General features: G+C 40.5%; 1 protein-coding gene and 1 long non-coding RNA gene across 2 annotated transcripts in view; both read right to left on the bottom strand.

The window, feature by feature from the left end:
* LOC121069232 overlaps window positions 1–11,845 on the bottom strand; it is a 42,124-nt gene extending 30,279 nt beyond the window's left edge. The window contains exons 1-2 of the long non-coding RNA XR_005819343.1: window positions 11,743–11,845; window positions 8,876–9,040 (exon numbers count right to left, since the gene is read on the bottom strand). This is a non-coding gene — a long non-coding RNA (uncharacterized LOC121069232). The remainder of the gene's footprint in view (window positions 1–8,875; window positions 9,041–11,742) is intronic.
* The window catches only part of PPARGC1A (PPARG coactivator 1 alpha), a 359,248-nt gene that overhangs the window by 306,017 nt on the left and 33,667 nt on the right, over window positions 1–19,564 (bottom strand). The window lies entirely within an intron of this gene.

Below are 19,564 nucleotides of genomic sequence, written 5' to 3'. Positions count from 1 at the left end.
AAGACCATTTCAAGCTTTGCTTGAAGGCAAGGCAGAAAGTACAATTTGGAGGATGTTCTCTTAGGGCACTAAGAGCTCTTCTGTGATCCCTCATGTGCCTAACAGCTTGCGCCTTGCCAAATCTCAACAGAAGTATTTTAGGAGGATGGGAGAACAGTGGTTATGGCTGACTTATGGGCATCCGTGCAAGGCAGTACAGCAACAGTGGCTGTAAGAAATGCATTCACGTTTCCCAAGTACGTGAAAAGAAAGGAGGTCAGCTAAACCCCGGCTCATCCTGGAGCTAAGCAAGGTCCTGATCCCTCTCTGCAGGGAACAGAACTGACCAGGCCTGAAGAGCACATGCCACATCTTCTCAAACACCACTACAGACTTATTTTTAATATAAAATAGTTAAATGTGCCAACAGCTGTAACACTCAGGACTCCTGGCAAGGATTCCAGCTGCAGAGAGCCACTCCTGCTGCCACTGCTGGCAGTGCAGAGGTGGGACTACCTTGGGGCAGCAGCAGGGACCTGCCCCTGTGACACGCATTGCTTGGTCACCCAGCCGGATACCGTGATACTGGCCACACAGCCAGCCTCCACCCCCACGTACTTCCCAGCCTTGCTGGACACACACACCATGCCCCTCCAGCAAAACCCGCTACCTCACCTCTGAAAAGGTCTGTGACTAGCTACATGCTGTGTTTTCAAACAGCTAAAATTAGGTGAGCTTGTCCCACGTCCTCCTATTCCATTAAAGCCTTCTGTCCGTTTCCTTCTGCTCTTCCATAAAATACACGCCTGCTGCTAACACCCTGCAACCAAAGCAAAGCAGAAGCACCCAGATTTCACAGGGAGGAGTTAAGACACACCCAGCCTTTTGCACAGCCATGCACGGGAGAGGTGGCAGCAGGGATGCAGAGGCCTATTCACACCTATTCTGCTGCATTGAGAACAGCTGGAAGGGCCTACCAGAGTTTTGCTAAGTTGTTTTTTTTTTTAATCCTTATTTTTTAAGTACCTTTAGTAGCCAGATTGTCTCTCAAACTCTAATGATGCCTTGCATCTGACGCTAAGTGTAGCATTACTGGTTAGTACGACAGTTGTATATGCCAGATACGTTGAATTAAAAAAAAAAAGCTGTAATAATGGTGCAGTCTCCTGAGAATACATTTATTTCTGCAGTATAAAATAAAATTAAATTCTTCAATCTCAAAAACTATTAAAAGGTTGTATTTAAAATGCATGAAGCATTAAAAAGACATCAAAATTAAAATAATCTCATAAATCTCTTCATTTAAAAGACTTATTAGAATACAGATAGAGGCAGAAAACAGCTGCCCTGCAGACTAAAGCAGTAAATTATGACTATTTTAACTTTTTTTCATTTTCATCATTGAAATTTTCCTCACAGAATTATTGCAGCAGTATAAAAAGACCAACTGCCCCTATATTTAACATGTGAATAGTAAATTATTTTTCAGTGGACTTCACAACAGATAAGCTGTATATTCTTTCAAATGTCAGCAGACTATGGGATCGTTTCCAGACAAAGGAGGTGGGGAGTGCTTTCAGAAATCAGTATTGCATGCAAAACTATAGAATTAATCAGCAATTCATTCTCTTCAACACAACAGCAGTGGGACACTGCCGCAGTTGTCACTCCAGCGCTCCCAACGCCTCCCTCACACTCTGGGCTATTTTTTATAACAGGAGCCCGAAGTGAGGTGTTCAAATATCAGCACCCTGACTTGGAAAGGGCTGGGCATTTAATGGCACCAGGAAGTTCACTTATTCAGGAATCCTAACGTGCTCTTCAGAACCTACATTTAGTCAAGACTTAGTCTTCACTTAAAAGCAAAGAGCCTTGCTCTTATTGGTAGCACTGAGAGTGTTACAAGATCTGTGTGTAAAAGGGGAAAAATCAGCCAGATGAGACAGGAAAATACATGACCGTTTCATCATCAATCAATAATATTCACCTTTTTAAAAATGACAGCTGATTTTTTTTTTCAACAAACACACTCCCTCCATCCTCAGACCACCATTTGTCAGTCTCAAAGATATCAGAGCATTCCTTGGAGTGTAATTAAGCTGTGATGCCGATCGCTCTTCAAAGTAGCTCAGCACAGGGAAAAGGCAAAGAAAAAACCTGAGGGAAGGCGATTTCACACCATTTATCCCTCACCTCGTCTGTATCCAGCGGTATGATCTTTGCACAGCCAGGCTGTTGATATCCAAGCAGATCACAGCAGGAAATGCTAAGGATGCACGAAACTGGAGAAATGAACAACAACAAAAAAGCTACCAAGGGGGAAGGGAGGGGAAGAAGTTAAATCAAGAGGATAAAGAGTGCTCCCACGTAGCCATTTGCTGGTTTTGCTTCATTGCAAATTATATCTTATGATATTATAAACCACTTTTCCTGACAGCAATGTGCATTACTGTGCACTTTAACTTCCTTCCTGCTTACAAGAGATAAGATTAGTAAACGTTTGCTTTATTAGCAACAAGTTGAAATTCTATTAAACCAACTTAATTGATGGTACTGTTGCATGGACTCTGCTTCTTGTTTATATTTTTCAAAACTTACATCTGCAACAGAAGTTGATTCCCTTCCAAAAAAGCACATCCGCTGTTCTAATTCCTTATACTTTCTTCCAACACTGACGCCTGTTCAGATTGTGCAAAGCTCCTTATCTAAAACTCCAACAACGATAACGGAAGTGCTCAAGTATAAAAACCCCAGTTATTTTACTCATCTTTCTCACTACTAGATTACCATTATGCTTGGTCACTGAGTTTTGTCTTTTGGGTTTCAGATAAAGCAAGAAGTCAACCAGAAGGCACAGTTCTAAACCCAATGGGTTAGTGCATCATCAATAAAGAAACATTTCTGTCCTTTTACTTTAGCCTTAGGTTAGCTTCCTCATGAGTTGCTCTGGATGATGCTGTAACCTTCTCTGCAAAATGCTTATGCAGAAGAACATTGTGTGTTGTACAGCTGCTTCAATAAACTGCTGATAACAGCAAGCTTAAAGTAAACCACTAAGAACACACCAACTCTCTGCTGAAAACCCAGAGAAAAACTCTCTGTAGGGAACAGAAAAACTTGATTTCACTGTCAATGTAACCTGTAAAGGACGATGGTGCTGTTCATCTGACGGCGCTCTTGTTCCAGTTTGTTGGTTCCCTCACCCTACACCTGAACCAAACTAATCACCGGTACTTACAGCAAATAACACACAATCTAAAAGTTAATCTATTTTTCTTTAAACTGCAAAGCAAGTCAATTATACAAATCTCTAAGTGTAATTCCAATTTAATATAAATATACCAGATAAATTGCAAGCCAGGTCTTATTTAGAAAACAATACCTTGACAAGCAACATTATTATACCCTTAATTTATTGTCTTCCATTGATCAGTCTCTTCTTATCTGATTGTTACAAGAACGTAACGATTGGTACACAGTTGTCAAGATCGTCATGTACACAAGATGGTAAAAGCCCAAATGAAATTCACTCTTCTTTACAAAATCCATCAAAAGCTATTTTTAGTTACAGTTAATGATCAGCTAATACAGTCTGCAGAAAAGCAGTAAATAATTATGCTTGCTTAAAGCATTTTTTTTTTTTTTAACAACTTTGACATAATAAATTTTTATGTCTGCTCACGTCAAAATTGCAGTAATACAACTGTAGGCTCTAGTATGTTAGATGGCACAATGGGGGGAGCTGGCTGGTCCATAGGAAATGTATTCCAAGTACATAATATTATTTTACATTTCAATCATACAGTAGTCTGCCTGGTACAGTTTGAGTGATAGATGAGTTTGTATTTTGTGCTTCAAATGTTGGCACAAAAAAAAAATAACACCATAGTATTATTTCTTATGACTTATGAGTTGAAGCAACAGAAATCACTCCACGTAGCAAATCGTAAGTTCTAAGGATTTACAGAGCTGCATGCTCTGTAACCTAGGGTACCCTCATTCACATCAACAAAAAATACTGCTCAAGAATCTGCTGCTTCATCTTCCTACATACTACAAGGCTCCCCAGAAACTAAACTTCTGTGTTAGCAAAATGCCTCCATCCCTTTTTGCTATAAAGGAGAAAACCAAAACCAGCTACCAAAGTCCAATCTATAGCATATACTAAAAATGAAATACACTTTGTGGGCCTGTGAAATCGCCTTTTCCTCCACTTGTATACTCAGCTCCCATGAATGGGAAGTACATCAGACTAGAAATGGAGAAACGGTCATGGTGGAGAAGACTGAGCAGGAGAACTACTTAGCGTAAAGAATTTTTAAACTAATATCTGAAACACAATTGTACTGTTTTATTTAGCACTACATGTATACAAGCACAAAAGCATTCCCCCTCTCCACACAGCGGCATATACACCCAAACACACACACACTCACATATAGACCCAGTAAAGTGCAATATGGAAGTGACTGAAGGATGGCAGTCCCCACTGCCGGGCTTACGCAGCAGGAAGACAAAAGCTGTCTGCAAAAGGGAACACGAAGACGTTTGCTAACGTTACACATCCTTTCTGGACGACGCAACTGTGCAAACATTTAGGGTCTTCCCGCTGTTAAACCCTGAAGATGCTGAGAGCCTTCCAATTAATTTTGGACTTCATTTAGTAACTTTGAAAGTAGCCAAGCAATCATCGCAACGTCCTGCAGAGCACTTCACACAGCTCCGTATTACATAGAGTAAGGACTCGCCCTTAGGTACAAGATGCAAGAAAGGCTCAAGGTAAATGGATCGGTAGCTGCCAGTGATCAGGGCCAGGACCTGCGCACCTAGGCTGGAAGGCTTCACTCAGACTCCTGGGGAAGCCACAGGAGCAGGGCATGAGGCCCCGTCCAGCGCCACGCTGCCTCTGCGGCCTGTGCTCTACAGGGCTCGCACGGGGCCTGCCGCTCTCCTTTCAGACAGGGCACCTCAGTTTGCCACACTACATGCTTTCTAGAGCCTTCTTCACCACAGAGCGGTTCTTTGAAACAATTTCTTCCACTACTCTGCCTGAAACTACGGCATATGGAAGAGCATTTACATTAGCATACTGTACCCACATACCGGCACGGCTGCTGCTAGCAGGATGTTTTTACCTCCGGTTTTCTGCCTAATGGGACCTTACAGTGCCTGTTGGCTTGACTTTTCTAATTTTTCTATTTTTAGAAGGAATCATGCTAGAAAAAAAACACACTGAAGGGCCAATCTGGGAAGACAGGAAGATCCCAGATGGTGTTAGTTGTCATAGCTTCACTTCAGTGTCATGACAACTCACAGCAGCTGAGGGCCTGCTCCACTCCATTTGATCACGCTGAATATTATGTTACGTTTGAATGCCTATTTACTGGGCTCACGTATGTTCCCCAGCTTCAGCGGTGAAGCTTTGATTTAGCTCAACACATCTGCAAGGCTGAAATTCCTGGTTATCCAAACTCCTGATTACCCTCTGGTTTAGGACACTCCCGTGGGACCCTCGGATAACCACGTTTTCCCTGTATAACACAGCACTCCTATAACCACATTATAATGCAGTTTTGTCTCACCTATAAAGGTCAGGGCCGTAATACAATTTAGCAGTGAGGGCAAAATATGATTTACTTCCGTCCACAGGCAAGACCAAATCATGTTATAACGCTGAGGGTAGGGGAAAAACTATCAGGTTACAGCACAATCCTCCAAAGTCATTTTGCCTGTTACAACCATAAACTCTGCGTTAGCAGCTGATAGCACAGGGAGCAGAGTACTTAAGCAGGCTATCACAGTTCCTGGGAAAAATATAACTCTACGTGCTGTTAAGGGAAACCATAATTTCTAGTGCTGATAGTGCAGAGAGTGGCCAAGACCTCTACAAGCCCCATCTTCTGAAATCAATGAAGCCAGAAGAGGCTTGGAGGTCGCTAATTAATTGTTTCTGTGTAATAGTTCATGATCTCCTAACTACCACTATAAATATTCATGTCTCTCCCGGCCAGTCCAACCCAAACCACTGAGTCCTCCTACAGAGCACGTGCCAGAAGAACATAGAGCACCTCCGTGGAGGACTCAGCACTTCAGCTGCTGTTAACTGGCACAAGGTCCCACTGCGCCAGGCTAGGTAAACTGCAGCTCCAGATGCCTCCAGTCTACATGAGGATGCAACTCATGCAAGGCAAAGCAAACAAATCCATTCTTGTGTAGCCTCTGCTCTGTCGCACGAAGCAACTGCCAGTTGTGACAAGGGTCTGACTACATACTCACACCTACCATCCCACTTCCAAGAGTTTTCAAAGGAGTAAGGCAGCAAATACAGAATCTGAAACTATCCTAAGGTACTGAATGGTTTTCTTCACGCAGATTTGAACTACCATCTTACCTTCATGGCCAGTGTGTTCGTTAGGCTACATTCCTGCTGTTACGTTTGCTCAAAAAAGAAAAAAAAACCACCTTAGCTCTGCAGTCAATCTGGGATCTCAGTTCAGTTGCCTAAACAGGCATCTGACAGCACACACACAAGGCTGGATCTGACAGTACCTATGGGATGCCTGCACCCTTACGGACTAGCAGGTAGAGGCTGCCCTAGGCTGTGTCAAATGGCATTAGCCACCTTAGTTCAGGCAACTGAATGACACCTTGGTGTTTCCTTTAACTATTTAGCTTCTGCGGCAACTGTTTTAGAATTCTGCAAATCATACTAGAGATCTTAAGAGAGAAGGAGACAAATTTCACAAATACTTTTAAACGGTTCTTTGTTGACCTATGAACAAGGCTGAAGAAAAGACAAACTAAGAAAAATTTCAAGCCCAGGTTTCAAAATGGGTGGAAAATTTATTTCTCTGCCTTAAGACTTGGCTACAATATTTCCCTGACCTTTGAAAAAGCAGCTTATATATAGATTCTGAGACACCCAGCAGCGCACTTACCCATGCTGAAGTACAGAAGTGCATTTAAAGTATCATCCCAAAAACAAATGGACTTCCCCTTGGCTGTTGAACCTCAGAATCTGTTAGAATGAGTGCTATAGGACATAACGATGTGGAGAACAGTCTGACCATGCAGACAACCACTTAGCAAAAGAGACTATTAGTCTCTTGAATTCTATCTGTCCGCAACCCAAAGCAAGTCATTTAACTTACCTGTGTCTCAGTTTCCTCATCAGTAAAGGATAACGCCTACTCAGATTTGCACAGCACTTCGATCAGTGGTTGGTTACATCGTGCTTTTAAACCATAGAGACCCATACTGGCAAGCTTTGTCCAAGTATAGGGAGAACACAAGTAAGCAGATATGAATGGAGCTAGGAATCGGTCCCTCAAGGTGTGCAAGACCAGCTCTGGAAGAGCTTTCCATTTTCTCTTCCTTTTTTTTAAGGCTTGCTTGTTCCCTAGCAATAATTATTTGTAGTTGTGTAGTGTTCATTCTAAAATACACAAAACAACAAAGAGCCAGAAAAATCCTAACAAAATTTACTTAAGATGTAATTCTAACAAAGTTCTTCCTACACACAAAAAAGTAACTGACAGTGAATGTTTGGTAACTTTGACATGAAAAAAAGGGGAGAGATAAAATGCTTTTATGCAAATTTGATTTCCCTATAATAATCTAGAGCTATTCTGCTAGAAGGAATTATCTCTGCAGGCTGGCAGCTGCAGTAGGCAGTGAATTAAAAATGGCTCTGTATATGGGAAAATCTGTTCTATAATCAGTGCTATTCTTAGAGAGGACATCAATCTCACCAGCTCCCACGATGCTCTCTTCGTGTGAATGACATACCAGTATGATGTAGAAACTCCCATTACATCACTGACACTGATTTCCTGAGCACCAGGAATATACCAGTAACACGCAGGGAAAATTGTTTCAGGGATGATTTTACAATTTTGGTTTTTCCCTTTAAGAATCTACAGCAATGAACGATCTTATGAAAAAGATGTTCAACAATGATTCGTCCAACTGGACTTTAAATGAACCGCACATTCTCACTGCGAGGTTCCAGTTTCTACTTGCTGTTTTCATACAATAAACTCCATAAACACAAGACATCGAGAAAGGATATATGGCATGAGTTTTCTTTGAACATTAAAAAAGACACATGCTACAGAAAAGTATTTTAAGAAGTAAGCGACCGCTGCAGTTCTACACACAAAATGTCACTGGGTTTCTAATGATGCAGCTGTGTGACAAAAAAAAGCTTTTATATCACATAGATTATATTGCAGACAACTTGCATGCTTATAATGTAGGACTCAGTCTCATTGTCGTATCAAATAGAGTTATATGGTAAATAAATATTACCTCCTATACACAAAATAATGATTCCTAGCTAGATCTGACTCTGGTATTTCCTCAATAATCTTTGTCCTCATGCTTCACACGTACAGTAATCCTTCTTCTGCTGTGTCACATGCACTGTAAACCGTCTCGGCTTCAGTGATGGATTTGAAAATTAAACAACCTAGGGGGCTCACTGTTTTTAAAAATCATTTTATGTATCATTTTAAAATAACTTTACATAACCTGACACGAATGCTAAGCCACTGGATCTATTAATTTAAGATTTACTCTCCTATGTTACAGTTTGCCCTGACAAACTGACTTGCATAAATGCACAAACTGCAGTGAAAAAGTGAACTACAAAATAAATTGGAAAAAAATTGCAACCTCTCCCATTCACTGGAGTTCTTCACATAGTCATATCTTTGGCACGAGGCACAACATTTTCCAAAACAAAAATGCCTTTTCTTTAAAGGATGAAATTTCACCAAAAGCTAAAGTAAGATAGCACACCTTAACCAGAGTAGCAAGATTTGGTATTTCTCACCAGCACTAAAAGATGCTTTAAAAATCATGTCCCTCCTCCCTAGAAGAGTTGGCCTCTTACATCATCAACCTGTGTTTGCATCACTCCACTGTTAAATGGACGTCCTGGAGTTATTCCATGGCTTTCTTTCAGCGGTCTGTCATTACGACAGCCCAGGCTCTCTCCTGATACAGGCACGTGTACCTCCACCTCTGCCTCTCAGATGCCAAGTAGGGTTGGGATTTCCTGTTGTGTAGAGATAATACTGAATGCATTACACTTCTCTGGGAACTCCAAGCCTGGTGACTCTACGGGGTTAATCTAAAAGACAGCTGCATCCATTTTGCTCATTCCTCTCCGTGGATAAACTGCAAATTGCATTTGAAAATAAAATAAGTTATTTCTAACCTTTCAGCTGGCAGCCAGTATCTTGGTAAAAAAGGACATAATTTATGACACTGATGATGTGTGGCTGCCTTCCAGAGGCTGTAAACCAGTTTCCATCCTGCTTTAATGCTAATTTAACAATCAAAGAGTTTCACTATTTAAATAAATGTTAAAGAAAATGCAAGCATTTGAATAAAGTTGGTCCCTGGATTGTTATCTCACATCTCGCTGGTTCCTAGCCACTCCTGCCACCTGTAAGTAGCAGCAGCATTTTATTCTCCATGCTTAGCACACGACACTCTTTCCTTCTGGCCCTTTAGTAGGGGGGAAGGAACCTTTGTGCAGCAAGAGAAATGCCATGTGTCGGCTCACCTAACTGTCCCTGACTGCAAGAGGAAATGATGCTGGGAGAGACCAGTGAGGCCACTTTTGCTGGTTCCACTGAGAGACACTTCATGGACCTCAGTCACAGGAAGGCATCAGTAACGCAGCTCAGAGTGGGCATCCCCTATCACACAGGGCAGCAGCTGGAGTTAGCAGTGAAACAGTGGCACAGGTAACTTAAACCATAGATGTATGACCAAAAAAGTTTCTCTATACTTCTGCTAAGAGCTCTAGCCAATTGCCAGTTCTCGTCATTGCAGCATTAAGTTCTCACAATGAATCTGTTTTTCCCCTGTCAGTGGTCAATGAATAAGCTCTCTCTCTCTCTCTCTCTCTCTCTCTCTCTATATATATATATATATTTTATAAACATAGTAAGACCTTCGATACAAAGGCTAAACTTAGAGAGGGTCTATTGGCCAGATTTAATTGGATGCAACTTCGTACTTTTATTTCTAATAATGCCTATGGGGAACAGGGCCCCCCTCTAGTTTGTAACAGAATCCCTGTAGCAATCCATTAACTGTGAAATGGAGACCTGCTGAGCTGCATAACCTGTACTTTTAATTAACGAAGTTTTGTCACCTCCATCCGTATTGCTTAAAGATGCATTTCTACTACCCACGAACAACAGTACACTACCACAGTTATACATCCTGTGACAACTTGGTCCTGTTTGTGATGTTAATAAAAATATTTTAACCTGCCTTTTGCTCCTCTGAGCAGCCTACCCAGCAAAGCGATTTCAATTTTCCTCAACTTTTAGGTCTTCACCAAAGCATAACTTGCTGAATTAAAATCAGTTCCCTCTACCTCTTACAAGCATGCAATGGGTTGCACGAATCTGCCTCCTTAATAATCTTACTGACTGGGAGGAAGCGTTAAAAAGGAAGGGGCCCGAGTTTCATTTGCTACATTCAACATTACAAAGATTATCTTGTAAACTAAGTAGCTTTTGCACATAATTCACTGGGACAAGAAAAAAACGCATTTAACTTACAGAGTTTTACTCTTCTGAAGACAAACACACCATAAAAGCATGCTGCAAGTTTTAGCCATATTAGATCAATGACTTTCAGCCTTTTCCATCCTGCCAGGGTACAATCTGAGATTTTCTGCTCAGAAGCACAGCAAAAATAGAGGTCACACGCCAGCAAATATGTCTAAGATTATCTGGAGGTGGATTTGTGAGACTGATTCAATGCCTTAGGTCTCACATACTAGAAAATACTAAAAAAAAAAATCAACTGCTAATTCCTGCACAAAGTCCATACCTTCTAAACTACTCATAGGTTATCTTTTAGAAAGACTTTTTCATGATTTAAACATGTCAGCTGACACAGGAGTCACTACATGATAAAATAATAAGAATTGCTGATAAATTCACATATAAAATAACTGCATAAGCAGTTCCAGTTTTCTAATTTCAGCTACTATCCACTAGATCTTAAGAGCAACAGCTCTATTTCCAGACTGAACAACTTCCTCCTGGTAGAAACCCTCTCTTGATGAAGGGGATGACAGACCTGGAGAAAGCCCTCACACCAAGACAGATTTTATAGGTTATTGAGGCTATGTCTAAGCTTTTAATTTAATATGTGCAGCATCAATGGCCAAGGTCCGTATTCAGTTTTTTACTGGTACTTCTTTCCAAATAAATTCTTGTCCAAATAAAGGTGTAAAAGCACATTGTCAGTGCATGCCCTGTGTTTCCCCATTATTTCTTACCTTTGGCTGCTAGTTTCAGCTTAAACAATGCTAAATCTGCATTTAGTTGCTAAGAACAGAAAAAAGGGAGAGATCTTCAACAAGTGACGGAAGAGACAAACTATGGCAGATACTACCTAACCAACCTTCATCTGCAAAGTTCTGGTAGAGTTTTCATCCAGTTCCTCCAGTTACTAGCTAAAAATAAAATCATCCCTTTGCTGATATGGAAAATTGAGATTAGAAAACTGCTGTCTTTCCTCTGCGTTAAGGTTTCAGTGGTTCAAAAATAGCAGACCACAGTTGGCTCACACCAATCCAGCTAAAAATGGCTTGCTGATGCCTCTCTCCCAACTATATGCTTGATGCTTAAATAACACGAGAAAATGCTTAGTAATCCAGCTGCTGTTTGTCTCAAAGGTCATGACTACATGATCCAAAGTAGCACAACACAAACGAAATTTGCAAACCTTTGCCACCTCCAGCTACTCCGCACTCCCAGCCCAAAAAATGCACAGGCAGGCACTTCACCATGGAGGAACAGTGACACCTGGTGCTCCGCACAGCAGCTGCACCCACCGCAAACGTGGGCACCACATAAAGGCCTGTCCCCCTGGTAACCCCTTTGTGACATCCCCAATGGTTCACTTCTGAGAAAGAAGGAAAGAAAGAAGCCATTACCCCACTCAAGCATCCGCACAAGTCACAACTGGCACCGTGAAGCCAGGCTGCATCTGAAAACTGCTTTGTGAATCCATGTTCCAAAAACAGAGTGGGGATCTGGATAAAATACCTTTAAAAACATAAAGGTTACAAAGTGCCCTTGGTACTTCATATTTGTATGAAGTGCTCAACCTGTACTTCACATTGGAAATGTCACCAGTCTTGGTGACTGAGTTTCACCCTTGGAATTGACGGAAGATGGCCGACTGCACTACTGTGTATGCCTGGTTATCCAAAATTACAAGATGACGACGATAACTTGCTGAAAACCACAAATCTTTTGCATTAAAATGGAATCTATTAAATAACATACCTTTGAATAGAATCTGTACCGTAATTACTCTTTATTAAAAAAAGTTGATACAATGCACATTCTTTTCAATTGAAATTTAACATGCATTAACATCCGTAGACGAAAACCTGCCATTCTGAGAAGTTTTAAATTCTGCTTTATTTTTTTCCAGAGCACTGAAGCTATCATACAACTGAATAAAAAGGACTAAGTGTCAGATTCTTTGCTAATTAATTTTGTGTCCTACTGCAGATGTATGAAATTCTATCTGCATTATCTTCACAGGCACGTCAACTCTTCTTAAAAACTTCTGTCCATTAAAGTTTTATTGCAATTTTGCATACTTTTTTTTAGTATGCAAGCTGCACAACACAAGTTGTATTTTATGAAATCAGAGAACTTGAGAAATGTTAAAGTTAGTTGTTAGTACTAGGAAATAATATTGTCAGCATAAAAGAAGCATACATGGTAAGATGGTTGGGTTAGATTTTGTACAGTATCATCATTGCATCAGATCTACAATGATCTATTGCACAGTGGTTATCTTTGCAGCCTTGCAATTCATTTTATATTCTAGCAAATGTCTCAGAGAGGTATCAACTTTTAAAATATCGCAAAAAAAATGCAAATGGCAGGGGTTCAGAAAAAGAAAAGAATAAAAAACCTTACCATTTGTAACTGATTAAGCAAGCATTACTGCTGTCCTAATGCATGGCACTAAGTAGTATACTAAGTATTATAGTAATCTAATCAAAATTGGTCAGCAGAACTGAAGTGTATCTTTAGCTTGATCATTATTGTAAGGGAAAAATATAATTCCTGAAAACCTTGAGCTGTTTCTCTACATTGCATTTTTCCTTTAAAATTGAACAATCTTCCCCTCTTTTTTGTCTCCTTAATAGCAGCAGAAACATCTTTTTTCCTTTTCTTTGTTGTCTACTTCAGCTAATATACTAGCAATTAGCAGAGAAGAGAAAAGTAGTAAAATCTTACAACTGCTGAACTAAAAGCCTAACTGCTTTAGTTGGACTGCTTTTTAGCCCAAGATGCACCAGCTGATAGAGCTCTGACAGAATTCATCACAGAAGAGCAGCAGTCTTTGTCTTACTGAATTTGTACGTGAGAGTAATGTGTTTGAGAGTTATCTGAATGACCAGCTGATTTCTGTTCTCAGGTACGCCAGAGGGGAAGATCCAGGCAATTACCTCAGACTACTTCCCCTAACAGGCTCTCCGTGGTGTTTTTCCCTATGAAACAAAGCATCTAAGCACATGCTTAGCGATAAAGGTTCAAGCTGCTCAGATGATTTCATTAGAGCCATCCCACTCAAGTCTGTGCTGAACTGCCTTGCCAGAGGACTCCAAAGGACTTCAGGATGAAGACCAGGGAGAAGACATAAAATAAGGCATGTCTGGATATCTCTGGGATTCCTAAGTGGTACCAACACTCTTTCCACATAAGCAAACGAAAAGAAAGCAGGGGCCATATGTGACAAACCCGATGCTAGGAAAACAGATGGTTTGGTCTGCCAGCAAGCAAAGAGTACTTCACCCACTGAACCTCCTCTGAAGCCGGAAAAGTACATCTGAAAATACAAATCAAAACACAGTGCCCATTTTAGCACCCAAGCCCATCTGAGTACTTCTCAAACCCAAGGGAGATATGCCATAAAAACATAATTTGAGTATCACCTCTCATCATTCAATACAATTTTTCAACTCTTTCAAAATTACACTGAAAAATCTATATAATGTGTGCTTAGATTAATGAACTGTTTGAATCTGGATCAATACGCACTCAAAGATTTGAACTGTTGACACCTGCTGGATACAGCCATAAGAATGCTTCATCCAGCTTATAGCCAATCAGTACTTTGTAACTACAGGGGTTCCACTTAATAAACAAGCAATCTAAGATATGACCTCTGTAGATTAATTTCCTGAGAGCAAGTAAATAATCTGGATTCAAAATTTCCATGATTATACATATAATTACAGTATCACTTACCAATTAACACGTTGATTTAAACCTTCTTGGGATTAAGTACTTAAGTATAAAATAGGTAATTCAACCATCACTCAAATACTCAGCATCTCTTTAAGATAGCAAAATCGTCAGCTACACAGCACTACACATCTAGTTTCTCTTGTGGAAGAAAAATGTATTATGATAATAGAGATTACGAGAGATATATCATAATTATGCGTACTATGGCTAGCTGTGGCTATTATGCAATGGCTGGACCACACCGATAAACATCATGAAATTGCTCTCCTTTTGTAGCGGGAGAAAAGCATTTCATATGCTGCAGTTCATCTAAATCTCTCATTGTCTGTTACTTAATAATGAAACTGAGTGCGTGTGTTTGGACTGTGATTTTTTGTTTATTTCCCAAAGAGAAAACAACCCGGCTGTAGTTACCAGTTGTTTAATAGATATATAAACAAAGATTTACAACATTTTGTCATCACATTTTTAACAAGGGCAATAATTAATGCAGATTTATATTATGTATTAGTTCTTGATAAAATTGCCTGTTATAAATGTTAATACAGCTTTTTATACAGCAGCACTGCAGTACAATGAAAAATCACTAAACAACTCCCTTCCAGATCTTACAAAGTTAAAATATTAATTCAGGGTGGCAAATGAAACTGAGGATGAGTATCCAAGAGGCTATGCTTGCAAGGTATATTTCCTGTCACATTTTGTTTTTAATATTAAGACCTTTTTATCCACTATTGAGCTGAGTATCTGTCATTTCATGCCTATACCTTCAGGGGAAGAATTCACATCTGGAAGCAAATCATTATGTTCTTCCATTTTTCCCTTATCTCTTATTTTGTGAGTAATCCTTTCACATTGCCATAGAAAATTAGAATATATAGTGAACAGCCACATTTTAACACATGATACTGCTTGCAGTTTTAACACTGTAGAACAGAGATGAGTAACTTCTAGAAACAGATTTTGAAAATCTGATAAACTGAATCTACAATACTTCAGCGGAAAAAAATTATGTAAGCACAAGAAATGAAAATCAGCTTTATAAAGCCTTATTTTCATACAGAGCTGTTGATACTATGTACTTTCCGTATGACTATCACTGAGTCTCATAAATAAAATTAATTTTTAAAAGTAAGTGTAAATTATTCTGTCCCTTTTCTATCTTAAGACACTTCCAAAACATGCAACACTAGTTTAAGATGCAATGTAATGCAAAATGCCCTATTATGCTTGAATTTTTCAGCAATATACAATTAAACAGTGCAGTGGATACTGATGCATTCTTCTAAAACACATACAACAAAGCCATAAAATTGTCCTGTCTCAAACACTGTCACACTGTAAGCCAGCTTTAAGAGGACACTGTCAGCAGCTATTCAGTAAAATGGGAAACCAAGAGCAGAAAAAAAAAAAACCAATCCATAGTAGCAGTAATACAGAGTTTCCTCAGGCATTAACCATCAGATAATGACCAGTGGTGACCCTAAAACTATATATTATAGCTTAAGTATGGTATGATGCTCACAGTAGTTCCAGAGCTAGGAAGTGAGCAACACAATCTTAACATAAACGCTGACCTTGTTACAAAGCCAGCGTGCACACCTGGTTTCTCCCTCTCCAACGTTATTCCACAATGCAACTTCATAGCGATCAAAAAAACCACATACCTTGCCTTGTAGCGCTGCACTGGACAAGAACACATCAAGCCCAGTAAACCAAAACAATTTTAACTCAACACACATTGTACAGATGTTGGCACGCTCGCCTCCTATACCCTCAAGAGAGGCACTAGCCCCTCACACTGTAGGCACCCTTTAGTGTGTTTCTCTGTTCAGCCGCCCTGCAGAATCCCGCTGTGCTCACCCCAGCTCTGCCACGAGCCATAGCTGCATCCTCTCGGAAAGGCTGCAGCTGCTCCAGCTTGGTAAGGACCGGATCCATTTCTACTGGAAGTGTGAGAATGGGAGTCTTTCCCCCGACTGTAAAGAATAACAGATCAACACTGAAGTGCCTGTAAAGGGATGAACTCTGATCACGGCTGAATCTCCTGGTTGCTATCACAGGAGCCAAAAGAGCTGGAGAAACAATAAATGGAAAAATTAGACTAATTTGTACGCTGCTCTGAAACCTAAGAGATTCAGATTCAATTCCTATCTCTGCCAGACTGAGTGCTATGTCTACAACATAGTGCCACCCTGTGCAGAAACAGCCAGGCTAAATCTGATCATAAAGCTCTGTAAATCCACCTGGTGCAGCTGCTGATGCAGCTGAGGTGCCTCCACAAGCCTGCCCCAGCTCAGGCACAGCAGCAAGCATTTCAATGCCATGCAGACATCTTTGGCTCATGGCACTGCTCCGGTCTGTCCACACCAACTCTGCAGAAATCATAAGCATGCATGCACCAATATTTGGGAGGAGCTCAACTACCATGATTTTAAAATAACTACTGAAGCTGAATGGCAGAAACTTGGAATTAAGGCAAGGTCAACGTAATTTCCTATAAATTGTTCAGATCACCGGTTCACAGGGTTGATTTAAGCAGCAAAGTCCAGTTTTGTCAATTTGGCATCAGGAGAATGAACTTCACAACCCCCTTCCCACCCATATCACCACCCAACCTGTAACTTATGAAGATTCATCCCTCTGCAGAGAATTCAGCACACATTTCTAGATCTTCCCCATAAACTCTCCAACTCCACATGATGGTTTGCAAAGAAAGACCAAAGGTTCAGCTCTCTTCTTTATCTTTAGGTAAATATGCAAAATCATTATCTATTGTGATAGCTGGCCTTCTTAGGCACCCTGCTGCAAGTTTCATAAAAACTAAAGATTTCCCTTTAAGGAAAGTTTTAGAGCTTGCAATACAGCTGTGCCTCAGTAACAGTGTAAAGATGGGGGAAAAGGAAGAAAAGGGGGACTTTGATGGATTTTTGCACAGTCAGACCAATACAAAAAGCTTCTGTAAGATCCCATATTAGTCAGACCTATAACACCTTTATATCCTGTGGTACAAATTAAGAGACAGCAGATAGGCCATGAAAGAGAGAAATCCTTAAAAACATCAAAAGATCTTTAAATAAATAGGGGCAAGTGTTAACCATGCAGCCAGCATCTCTTAGTCCTGAACAAGATGACGACAGAAGATGCAGAGTGCCTGAGGACACTCCCCACCAACTGGAGTTCGGGGCTCTCCATCTCCAGGCATCTTGTCTGAACAACATCTTCAGTGCTAAGGAAGAAGTTCGCTGTCAGCAACATACATCTGACATTTTTGTTTACAGCTGCAATACCAAGATGTAAAGGTCCTCATTATCATCGTTTTGCATCTTCAGTGAAGGATTTCTTCAACACCTTTGTGCTTTAGAACAACCAATGTATTTCTGAGGCTGCCAAACCAATGCAGCGTTTGTGAAAAGCTCTCTTCTCGCTTTGAAACCTAAAACACTGTGTTGTGGAACAGAGGCCAAGCATTAAGGCAACAAGGAAGAAAGCTCCAGGTTACTGAAGTTGTAGCCTATCACTCCCCACTCTTCTCCTCTCTCAGACAACAGATGTTCTTGTCATCAGGTGCCAGGCAGCATTACCTCCGCGTGCCACTAACAGCATGCAAGTGTACCAGTAGCAGTCCAATATCCAGTCCTGCAATCAACCACTGTCTCCTCACTGCGAGACTCCAACAAGAAGTGGAGCTCCCCTCTAAGGCTTCTGTAGGTGCTGAGGAGAGCAGGAAAAACCTAGTTTGAGCACGAAGTAAGAATCAAACGATGTTCATATGGTTCTTCAGACAGATAATGTCTCAAGGTGACAAGTAAAAATGACTGGTCAAGATTTGTTTTTAAATGAAAACTCAGAACAAGGAATACTACCAGCCATAATGTCATGCAATAGCTACTGAGCGATCTGGCCACCAATAACTTCCCTTGTTTAAGCTACACCGTCTTAATCCGTATTTAGAGCCTCCAGTTGCTGAATGCCACAGAAACCTGTGATTCCCCATGTTGTTTTCCTCTCAAGGTGCCAAGAACAACAGGACAAAGGCCTTAGATGTATGCTGTTCAGCTCTGCACTGCTCCCAACGGATACTCCTCCCAGCTATGCTCCCTGCTTACCTAACACAGCCTGGCAATTCTGCACGCCTCACTGACTTCTGCTCTGCGAATGCTGTGTTTTCTTGCTTGTGTGGGCAACTACCTGAATTTCCCATCATTTTTTGCTGAATTCTCTGAGCAGGTGAAGAGAACAACCTGCAATGAGCCCTCTTCCACTTTGATTTACAAGGTGTGGTTGCACAACTTCAGAATTTTGTTCTCATTAGCCCACCTGTATGGCTTTATAAATGGCCCCAAAAGGTTGCCTGCTCTGTATTTTAACATAGTGCTCCCAGAGCACTCAGAGTCTTGATCACAACCAACTTGACAAATAACTGCCCACATGGGCAAAACAGCTCCTCTCCCATTTGGGTACATATGTGGAAATTAAAGTATTGGCTGGATGCTGAACACTTTTGCAAATCCAACCATTTAATTTAGGTGCTCAAATGGAAGCCGAGTCCTTTTAAAACCTGGCCAAATATATTCTTGAAAGGAAGAAATAAAGTGAAGCTGTGTAAAGTTCATCCTTTCTTCTGGAAGGAAAGAAGCCTGGTTTCTGCATGCCCATGAATTTATGAGGAAAGACCCCTTCTCAGCAACTACGATTACAGGTCATGAACAGTTAGAAGCTTCAGTATGAACTTCAGAAATATCTCTTTACAGGAATTACTGAATTACCTATTCAAACATAATCAAAGAGAATGGCACATTCTACGAAGTACATGTACAAACATACAATCTACTTTTGCACTAAAACTTCTCTAATGTTTCTCTTGTCTGTTTCTCGGGCTTTTTACATCTATCAGTCCCTCTTCAAAATACAGCAATGCTTGGGTTTTCCGTCTTTTTTCCACCAATTATCACAAATCAGTTCACAAGGATAAGCATAACAATAGTTTGAAAGTGAGAAAATTACAACAGAGAAAAAGCAGAATAGGTCAGCGGGGAAAAATGCAAGCAAAATCCAGCTACTGGACCACACAACCCTCTTCTCTGGCTACAAAACAAGTTAAAAGGCCTTCAATACTGTACCCAACAGCCTGTTCAAAATTCCTGCATACATAAAACTTTGCCTTCCGTTTCACCTTCACTCCAACATAAAGCATCAGTGAGTCAAGTTACAACTCACATGTACCTTACCATTTTGTTCTTCTACTATTACAAGAAATCATTTTTTTT

Source organism: Cygnus olor, chromosome 4 (assembly GCF_009769625.2).
Source record: "Cygnus olor isolate bCygOlo1 chromosome 4, bCygOlo1.pri.v2, whole genome shotgun sequence".
NCBI classification, from domain to species: Eukaryota; Metazoa; Chordata; class Aves; order Anseriformes; family Anatidae; genus Cygnus; species Cygnus olor.
This window is presented reverse-complemented; position numbering and strand designations above follow the sequence as displayed.